A 9,216-nucleotide genomic window follows, 5' to 3' on the forward strand; every position below is an offset into this window, starting at 1 on the left:
CAAACAAATCCATGTGGAGAGGTTCCAGGCATCTAGCTGATGAGTTTCTTCCTTTGTTCTTGAAGGTTGAGCGAATTTGTTTACCTGGCTGACAAACATTACAAATTCTATCGTTGGCAAAATCAATGTGAGGCAAACCAGATACCAGTTTAAGCTTGCTAATAGTAGCAATGGATTTGAAATTAAGATGATTAAGTCGTTATGCCAAAGCCAATTTTTATTACCATTTAAGGCTATGAAGCAAGTAGGTACATTTAGACAATCATCATTCCATTTTACCTTATACGTATTTTGCTTTCTAAAACCAGTTAGCAAAGTGTTTACCTGCAGCAAATTTGACAGTGCATATATGTTTGTGAAACTCAACGGTGTAACCGGTGTCACATAGTTGGCTTATGCTAATCAGGTTATAACACAGGTTTTCTACTAGAAGTACGTCTTTAATGATAATCTTGTCATGGATAATATTACCTTTACCCACAGCTTTACCTTTAGATTTATCACCAAAGGTGATCGTTGGTCCTTTGTATTTGACGACTTCTGATAAAAGACTTTTGTTCCCTATCATGTGTCTGAAACAACCGCTGTCCAGGAACCAGATGGATTCTTCCAAGTTTTTTTCTTCAATGCCTGAAATCATTGAAATGAGAAATTGGTACCCTTTCCTATTTGGGTCCTGAGCTGATTAGACCCTTAGGAACCCACATCTGAATTATCCTAAAGGATTTTCCATGGTGTGTCCCAAGGTGAATGTGGTTGAGTGCATAATCAGGTGGTGTATGCAGTGTTCTTTCTTTTTCAGTATGTTGTCTTGGTCGTCTGTCATTGTCAATCACTCTGTACCTCTTTTGAACATGTCGGTTATTTAGTAACGGTTATGTCTTGTTTTTGAGTGATATCCGGTTGAACTTGGCTTTCTATAGGACCAATCTAAACCTGTAACGTCCGAAAAACCAACATACGTAAACCACATGCATGCAAAATTATTTTAATTGCTTAATTGTCTTAATTAATTGATTTTAAATGCTAGCATGATATTTATTATATGATTATATGACATGATTGCATGATTAAATGATACTATGACATGATTTCATGAAATTAAGGATTTTTACTCGAATATTCGATAATAGGTAGAGAAAAGGAGACTGGGGACGACCAAGACAAGGATATGTATTTTTCATTAAATAATGGCAAGGCTTCATAATATGATTAAGAATGATTTAATTTTTCCTAAAAATGTTGGAGTCCGAATTATTTTACGAGTCGAGCTCGATTTTTCCCGGGAAGCCGGTTTTGGGCAAACAAGAAGTTTTAAAAGATAAAAAATATTATTTTTGAGAAACTTATTTTATAAACTTTTATTATTTAATTAATTAAGTGTTATTGGGCCCAATTTTATTAATTTTAGTAGGCCCAATTACCCTTAAGCATGCAAGCCCAAAACCAAAACTCATTAGCATATTAATTATTTATAAATAAGGGTATTAGGTCTTCAAACCCTCACAATTCACACCAATCAGCCGTAAATCACACCCTTGCACACACCATTCACATTTTCGAAATTTAGAAAGAAAGAAAAGCTTGTGTTCTTCGTCATCCGGTCGTCCAACGTCGCACCCTCGTCGAAGATCGTATATTCGAGCGTTTTAAACGCAAATGCACGTTCCTAAAACCTTTTAAAACATCATACAAATCATATTATGTGTGTTTTTATTGATTAGGCATGAAAAAATAGATATTCGATAATTTTTACGGTAGAACGTTTATACGATCTTTTTACATTTTTATGAAAAACGTGTTTGAATCCAACGGACACGCAGTCAATACATGATAAAACATGAATGAGTTATAGCCAAAACATGATAAATTAATCAAGAAAAAATGGCTGGAAAATCATGGGCTAATTCAGAAATAAGAACGTGAGTTTTTGGAGTTTCTTGTGCATGCTATGTTTCAAGGAGCTCGAGGGTTTTGCATGGGGCTTGGGGGCTGGCCAGGGCTGGTTGGGGCTTGGCCAGGGTCAGGTTCGAAGGCTAGGTAGGATCCTAGGGTGGCTAGGGTTCGAGCTTGGGGCTGGGGAAGGAGTACACGCTAGTTGGGGCTCTTCTCGAAGGGAATTTCTGGTGGCCGAGAATTTCAGGGGAGTGGCTCGCTAAAGGGCTGGCTAGGTGGTTTGGGTGAAGGCTTAGGGTGGTCCAATGAGGGTCAGGAGGACTTGGGCTCGGTGGTGGCTCGAGTAGGAACCCCCTCACAAGAAGGAGTCCATACGCTAAGGAAGGGGCGTGCGCAGCTCTTGTTCTGTGTAGGGTTGCAGCGCGGTTCCGGGGCTCGCTGCTGGGGCTTGGGCGAGTTAGGTGGGTCCTATAGGGTCTAAGGTTGATGGGTAAGGGCTGGGCTAGGGGCTGGTGCGGCTGGGTCGCTGCTGGCTCGAGGGAAAACATGGAACCGTGAGGAGAGCACAAGCATGCGCGTAGGTTGTTTTCTGATCCAGGTGCTTCGCTGCTTGGGTCCAGGGCTTGGGCTGGTCTGGGTAGGGTATGGACGCAGTCCGGGGAGGTTTAGGGTCATGGTGGTTCGGTGGTGGCTCGGCTAGAAGAGTCCTAGTGGGCTAGGACTCCATAGGCGTGAGTTCTCTTCCTTGTGCAGGTTAGTGCTTCTGTCTAGGTGAGTTTGAGCAATCCAGGTTTAGGTTCAGGCGCTTGGGCTTGGTCAGGAGGATGCCTAGATGGGTTGGCTAAGGTTTTGCTCAAGGTAGCTCGGGCGTGGCTCGGTGTGTTCGATAATGTGTCAATTTCGAAATTTAAAAGGAAAAAAATTGAATCCATGGGTCCACGGGTGTGGCTCATGACTTGGAAGGGTATAATAAATACCAAAAATTTTATGTTTAAAATTTGGGATCAAAATAATGAGTTTTGGATTTATCCGGGATTTTATCGTCGCACGAAACGTTAATTAAAGAATTAATTGAAAAATCTAGTTTTAATCTTCATAAAATTATGAAAAATTATATTTAAGCCTAAATAATTATTTAGAATAAACCCATGTCATTAAAGGTGAGAAAAAGATAAATTCGAGAATTTTTACGTCCAGGGGCAAAACGATCTTTTTACACTTAGGAAAATACGAAAACGCTTGGCAGCGTCACGAAGGATCATAACGCATGTTAAATGATATTTTATGATTTATAATTATGATTTTGATGATAATATGTATTTTTATGATTTATTGTAAAGCTGTGCAATTTTTACTGTTTAAAATGCTATTTTTGGAAAGTTGTGCTATTTTACGATTTTTAAAGAAAAGAAAAAATATTTTGAGGGATGTGAATTGACTGTGACATATGATATATGATTTTGTGGGGATGACGTGAGGGGAAAAGGCCCTAGAGGGAGCCCATTTACGGGAGAAGACCCTAGAGGGAGCCCATACGTGGGAAAGGCCCCAGAGGGAGCCTGTCTATGGGAGAAGGCTCCCAAGGGAGCCCCGACGATCGTGTTTCCACGGTGGAGCCTAGTGCACACACCCATGGGCCATGTGGAGCTGAAGACTGATCAGTTGACCAAAGGATAAAAGCGAGTCACTTTCGAGGATCAAACTTCACCAAAAATGATATATGATTGAAAGCTTATGATTTAAATAATTTTTATGATATATGATTCATGATGATGATTAAAGCTTATTTTAAATGATTTATTAATGCTCAAAATGATTTTAAATAGTTTATTCATGTCCAAAAGCTATTTTAAATAAAAATATGATTTTTAAATGCATGCGCTTATATATGTATTATTTCTTATCTATTTTTAGAATATGCTGAGTCATTAGACTCACTAGGTTTGTATGATGCAAGATTTTATGATTTATGGGAGGTGCTGACGCTTGAGTGGATCGAGTGCAGCAGTACACACCCGAAGGCCTTTATGTTTCCGCACTAGCTAGATAGATTTATGATTTAAGGATTATGTTCATGATTTTTATTAGAGATATTTTCATACTTTATTTTATTGTTAGTGGATGATTTATGATTTATTTTATGCACTGATATTTCAAATGTTACAATTATTATGATCTATGATATGTTAAGTTTTATTTAGTATTTTAGAGTTTAGGATTTAAAAAAAAACAAAGTAGTGGTCGTTTCAGTTGGTATCAGAGCCAGGTTCCCCAAAGGGCTGTGTACTGTCACTTTGAGAAGCTCAAGAAGTCGCGCCTCAAGTATGTGAGTTTTTACTGCTTTATGTTTTATATGCTGAAATTCTTTTAAATGCTTATATGATAAATGATATAGGAGATTAAATGCATGTTATTTTTATAAATATTAGTTGCATGCTGCATGAAATGTTAAAATGGATTAAGGGAATTGTTTGGGTTATACAAGAACTTAGAAAGAATAGGGTGCATGCACTACTTGAGCTGGATTTAGGATTCGACTTTGAGAAATTTTTGGGTTAGAATTGCAATTTTCAAAGATTTTGAGTACCGAATTGAAGAGTAAGATTTAATTTAGATGCTAAGTTGGAGATGGATAAGGGAATCTAAGCTTTGCAATCATCAAGTCAAGGAAAATTTCGATGACGAAATTCTATTTAAGGGGAGGAGAATTGTAACGTCCGAAAAACCAATCTACTTAAACCACATGTATGCAAAATTATTAATTAATTGATTTTAAATGCTATCATGATATTTTTTATATGATTATACGACATGATTAAATGATACTATGACATAATTTCATGAAATTAAAGATTTTTACCCGAATATTCGATAATAGGTAGAGAAAAGGAGACTGGGGACGACCAAGACAAGAATATGTATTTTTCATCAAATAATGGCAAGGCTTCCTAATATGATTAAGAATGATTTAATTTTTCCTAAAAATGTTGGAGTCCGAATTATTTTACGAGTCGAGCTCGATTTTTCCTAGGAAGCCGGTTTTGGGCAAACAAGGAGTTTTAAAAGATCAAAAATATTATTTTGGGAAACTTATTTTATAAACTTTTATTATTTAATTAATTAAGTGTTATTGGGCCCAATTTTATTAATTTTAGTAGGCCCAATTACCCTTAATGTTGGAAACTAAATTCTGGAGTTTGACAAACTGATCAACCAACTGAAAATACGAACCAACTGAACTCAGCAACTGGACTTAATAACTGAAATCGACTGTCTGATCAGATGGAAACCGATCAGTTAATACATCCAGCCGAATGCCTTAAAGTTAAGTATCTCTCAGCTGAAGATGTCTCGGGAAAGAACTTTCAACCGACAAAGAGACATAACAGATTACAACTGAATATGAAACGCCGCACCACAACCAAGACTACCTAGAACAACGCATTCCGGCTAAAGCAATTAAGACGCCGCAAACAAAGTCCAAAGAATAATGAAGTGGAAATCAACGGATACATAGATTCAAATTTATCTCAAGTTACCGTTGGAAAAGAAGCATATAAATATGACAGAAGAGCAGCTGAAAACAACAACGAAGTGAATACTATTCAAAAAGCTTGCTGTCACTCTGTCAAAATCTCAGCTCACCTCTTACTTGATTTATTCGTAGCAGTTAAGGCTACAATTTGAGCTTAGAAGCAAGTTGTAATAATCATTGAAATTCGATAGTGCTAAGATCAGTTAAGCACTGAGAACATTCTGTTATACTAAGAGTTTCAGTTTTTGGCAGTGTTAAGTCCAAGCTGAAGTGGGTCAGTACAATTCTTGTATAAATCAAAGTCTTCTAGTGGATCCTTCCCAAGGGGAAGAAGAGGTGACGTAGGAGTGTTTGAAATCTCCGAACATCCATAAACAAATTCGTGTCTATTTATTTATTGCATTTACTTATCATTTCCATTAGTTTTAAAGATGCATTGTTGAAGCATTTTATGTGTTCTTCAAATACCAAAATATTGCATACCAAGTGTTTGATAAAATGCTTCAACCCAAAATATTTTTTAGTCATTCAACTTGCATATATTTTAAATGCTTTACAAAATATTTAATTGGTTTCTACGAAGGATTATTTCGAGTGTTTTCCGCTTGGTTTGAATACCAAACTCGATTTAATTCATCGGTGTTCAATATTTCAAGAACCGAGCTATTGTAGCTCAACGATTACCCCCTAATCGATCCTAACAATTGGTATCAAGGCAGGTGTTCTTGAAAGAACATTGAAACTGATTTTGATGTTTAAAATTCGAAAATTTCAGATTTTTTACACATATATATGCAAACTGAATTTTCGCTCAGCTTGCAGCGACCGTAGGAAAAATGACATATCTCCTTGCTCGAGTGTCCAAATAACAAACCGTTTTTTGCGTTGCAAACTAGACTCATAGAGGTTTACAACGGTATAAAATTTGCAGCCTAATTATGCCCGAGAAAATACAGTTTATTCGTTGAAGGCAGAGCATATGTGATGCAGTAGAAAATGAGCCATGGAGAAAATTGGTCAGTTATCCTTCTTCTTTTACTTAATTTTGTCAAACACCATAAAGGGGAAAATTGTTGGAAACTAAATTCTGGAGTTTGACAAACTGATCAACCAACTGAAAATACGAACCAACTGAACTCAGCAACTGGACTTAATAACTGAAATCGACTGTCTGATCAGTTGGAAAGATAAAACAGGAGATTGGGATTCAACAGGCGGCTCCTAAATCAGTAAAAAAAGCCAAGACATTGGCTCAACTGAAGTCAGCAAAAAGAAAATTAATTGTGGAAGAATCCGATTCAGAGAAAACTCCTTCCCCAAAGATCACCAAGAAACCGAGAACCCAGAGGATTAAACCAATAACTACAGAGGAATCTATTCCTACTGACAAGCCAATATCTTCAGATGCTCAGCAGCCAATTGAAGCAGTCCCTCTGAAGATCATCCCACCAGAAAAATCAATTGATGCAAAGAAAGAAACAGTTAGGATCAAAGCCCCTCTGATTAATATTACTCGTCCCACTCCTCTGGCACCTGCCCGACCCAAGGGCATTAGTATTATAGAACGGGTGGATACTACACGAACTGGTCTGGAAATTCCACACATCCTCAGTTCTGACAAAGAAAAGGGAAAATTGACTGAAGAACCAAGGCCATCCAATCCCATTCAAACCCACATTGACCTTGTTTGGGACGAGGTTAATGATTTTGCAGCATCAAAACTTCAACTCTATGATGCTTGGACAGCCTATCGTACACAGATTTTTGCCAAGCAACTAAGAAAGAAATCTCAACTGAACAAATTCATCAAACTGGAAGCTTCTGTCCTCACGATAGTCAAAGCTGCCACCATTGCCCAAGCTATGGAGAGAAAAACATATTTGTTTGATCAGATGAGAGCAAAGAAGTTAACACAAATTATTGACAAACTGAAGGCTAACTACGTTCCAACAAATCCTACTGCCTATGCTGATCATGCGGTGATCACTCAGCTAGACACCGATCTGATGGGATTACTATCTCAGATAAAGTTTTGGGAAATGGATCAAGAGTTAGTCTTTCATAAAGGAGATTCAGACGATGATGAAAAGGAAATAGTTGAAGAACCTCCCTCAAAGTAGAAAGAGTCATCCTCAGAACAGGCTATTATTCCAACTGAAGAGCCAGTTCATGATGTATCTCAATCACCAACTGGTGAACATCAAATGTACACTGAAGCAGAATTATCTTTCGCAAACATTGATGAAATTATTCAGATAGTGGTGCAAGAATCCCAATTGAGTGAACCAATTTCTGATAATGTTGATCATCCCGTTGATCAAATCAATCCAGAGGTGCCTATCTCTTCAGAAGCACCAGTTCAGCCAGATTCTTCTGCTGAACAGACTATTCCAACTGATGTGCAAATTGATCCCCAAGATCATCCTCTAGAGACACCAATTTTGACTTCATCAGACTCTATTATTCCTCCAGACAGCTCATCTGCTGATCAACATCCAGTTTCTCCGCCTCAAGTTCCAGAAGACATTGCTGCAACAATCACTTCAGTTCAGAATGTTGTTGAAACAGTAGCAACTAACCAAGAGTTGGTTATATTTGATCAAACCACAAAGGGACCAGAATTCCCTCATCAGTCACCTCCTCTTCAATCCACAGAAATGGATCTTGTTCTTGAAGAGATTCAAAATATGCAGCACAATATGCAGCAGATAATCACTGACATCAAGAAGATTCAATCTCACAAATATCTCACACTGTCAAATTGGATTCTTCAATTGAATATAACTCTGCAAAACTGAAAGCAATTCAAGCAAACATGGATTCTCTCACCAAAACTGTAGATGAGATGAAGAAAGGTATAGCTCAAAGCCTATTTACAACTCAGGATATAGTTAGTCAACGAGTTCAACGATTAGAAGCTTCTGTTTCTAATAAAATGGAATTGCTGCAGACCTGTTTACAAACTGCTGTCTCAAGTATCTCAGAAGATGTCAAAATTCTTTCAACTGATGTTCGAAAATTATCTGAGAAGATGGAGTGTTTGACAAAAAGAGGGAAGAAATCAAAGGAATGCTAGACAACAGAAGAAATTCTCGTTTCAGTAGCAGTCTTCACTGTACTCATCAAGTTACTGATTCAGTTGATCAGTTTCTTATTTTATCTACAAAGAGTCCAATCAATCGTGAAATTCAGTTGATCAATCTCTTATCTACAAAGGGTTCAGTTACTTAATTTGTCAAACACCATAAAGGGGGAAATTGTTGGAAACTAAATTCTGGAGTTTGACAAACTGATCAACCAACTGAAAATACGAACCAACTGAACTCAGCAACTGGACTTAATAACTGAAATCGACTGTCTGATCAGTTGGAAACCGATCAGTTAATACATCCAGCCGAATGCCTTAAAGTTAAGTATCTCTCAGCTGAAGATGTCTCGGGAAAGAACTTTCAACCGACAAAGAGACATAACATATTACAACTGAATATGAAACGCCGCATCACAACCAAGACTACCTAGAACAACGCATTCCGGCTAAAGCAATTAAGACGCCGCAAACAAAGTCCAAAGAATAAGGAAGTGGAAATCAATGGATACATAGATTCAAATTTATCTCAAGTTACCATTGGAAAAGAAGCATATAAATATGACAGAAGAGCAGCTGAAAACAACAACGAAGTGAATACTATTCAAAAAGCTTGCTGTCACTCTGTCAAAATCTCAGCTCACCTCTTACTTGATTTATTCGTAGCAGTTAAGGCTACAATTTGAGCTTACAAGCAAGT

The sequence above is a fragment of the Primulina tabacum genome, chromosome 11 (assembly GCF_025594145.1).
Source record: "Primulina tabacum isolate GXHZ01 chromosome 11, ASM2559414v2, whole genome shotgun sequence".
NCBI lineage: Eukaryota > Viridiplantae > Streptophyta > Magnoliopsida > Lamiales > Gesneriaceae > Primulina > Primulina tabacum.